At 39.1% G+C, this 2194-nt stretch overlaps 1 pseudogene; it reads right to left on the bottom strand.

The window, feature by feature from the left end:
* Positions 1 to 363: 363 nt before the first annotated feature.
* On the bottom strand, positions 364 to 1700 carry LOC145031381 (syntaxin-121 pseudogene; annotated as a pseudogene).
* Between the last annotated feature and the right edge of the window lie 494 nt (positions 1701 to 2194).

Below are 2194 nucleotides of genomic sequence, written 5' to 3' on the forward strand. Positions count from 1 at the left end.
AGAACAAACCTATAAAAGGATGAAGAACACGAACACAAATCCGAACTCAAACTCAAGAACTCAAACCCATAAATCGTTTATGTGTGTTTATTTTATGGATGACCACGATTTGTGTTCATTACAATTTATGAGCTCATCAAGATTTCTAATGAAGAGTGTCCTAGATCTGAATATCGAAATCTCGATTTTGTGTGTTATAACTTGCCGAAAAAATCATGGTCGGAAACTCGCTCGAGAAGATTATCTAAGTGTCGCTGGATTTGCCATGAACACTGGAAACCAACAAAACTCACATCGACCAATCATAAAGATGGATTATGTACAAGATAACAAGTTTTAAAATATATCTAATAACCAAGTATATACAAAATGGAAAATATCTAAAGCTTTTAAGTCATTTTTCCCTATATAAATTTATGCGCAACCGTTATATATACAAACGAATAGACAACTTTTTTCAATCAAAACAAACAAATATTTTGGAAAAGAATATAATACGTCAAATAAGTAAACTTACGAATACAAAACACGAACCCATCACCCATGTTTAATTACAAAGATACCCTCATCATCTCCACACGACCACACCATTCAACCGATATCTCACAATGTTGGAAAACGAATTACTCACCGCGTCAAACAGAATCCCGTACAACTGACGTATAACGATCGCAGTCATCTTCACAACACTCCTACTTCCATGGCCTAATGGAGAGAACGATAATGGCGATGATAATCAACAACAAAAGAATCCCAAAACATGTCCATTTCCTGGTATTCTTCTGCGTCTTTCTTGCCACCTGCAACTGTTGTGCACCGCCTCTCACAAACGAGTTCGCCCTGTTAACATGGCTCTCGATGTCGTCTAGCTGCTCTCCTTGGCTCTCCACCAACACCGCCATGTCCATGAACACTTGATGCAGTTCCTTCAGATTCCTCTCTATCACTGTTACTGCATCATGGCGTTCTTGAATTTCCAATATTGTTTCCATCACCTGCCCTCTACCCTGCTCCTGGATCGCTTTCTGTAAAAACGTCTCACTTTCTCCGGTGGAGATCAGGTTATCGACTGTACCCTCGTCGGGTTTTTCTCCGGTGACTGTGTAGTACCTTCGTTGGACAGTTTCTCGATGCTCGGACGCCATTTTCAGACGGAGGTCAGTGAAAGATTTCATGGACGATTGAAGCTGCTTCCGTAGGCCGTTAACGACGGAGATTCGTGTACGGTCGGTGGAGCTTCCTGGACCGCAGCCATGGAGGTTCCTATTGGCTTCACTGGAACGATCAAGGGCTTCTAAACGGGTTTTGATGAGCTTCGCTTTTTTGAGAGATAAAGCGACGTCGTTGTCCATTTTGGTCCGGAGGTTTTTTATGGAGGTGGCGTTGTATAGGCTTTTGCTTTGTTCATTTGATTCTTGCAGTTGATTATGGAGATTTTCAAGACCCTTTAGCTCTTCCTTGATCTCCTCCACATCTCCGAAGAATTTCTCGAGGTTTGTGCCGTCGGTTGTGGCGGCGTTACCCATCTCTATGTCGCTGACGCGGCTGCCGGAAAAAGATCCGGAGAGTAGGTCGTTCATTTCGAATTTTAGGTCGATCGGTTCAAAACTATGCAAATTCAAAACGAAAACTGAAATGTAAATCGCTCAAAGACTTACTCGGATTAGAAGAACAAGAGTTTTGATTAAGATTGGGGGAGAATTAGAGTCGGAAAGTGAGATTTTATAAGATAGAATTTTAAAAAACGCGGTGGCTTTCATGGATGGCTGGCCGTGTCACGGAAAGTAGCAGACCAAGTCGTAAAGTAATGGCGCGGCCAATTGTCAAAATTTCAAAACCTTTGTTATTATTATTTGATTAAAAATATTACATACATGTGATTAAGGCAAACTTTTATTACCACCCCCTCTATAAATATGATATAGATATTATGTCCCTCTATTATTATACTCAAACTTCACCACCAAGAAGAATATACAAACTACTCCTTATCAAGAAAAACTTGAACTAATTTTTTGTGGATAAACTTCTTAGGATAAAACTAATGCAAACTTAGAAGAAATTTCTTGAGATAGTAACCAATATTTCATTTTCTTTTATTTTAGGCGATAAAATTTTCGTTATTCAACTGTGAATAACTATGAATATGTTGTATCAATAGACAAAAATTATATGAAACCTAATGTATACTAGT

Source organism: Lactuca saligna, chromosome 2, assembly GCF_052625555.1.
Source record: "Lactuca saligna cultivar CGN05327 chromosome 2, ASM5262555v1, whole genome shotgun sequence".
NCBI lineage: Eukaryota > Viridiplantae > Streptophyta > Magnoliopsida > Asterales > Asteraceae > Lactuca > Lactuca saligna.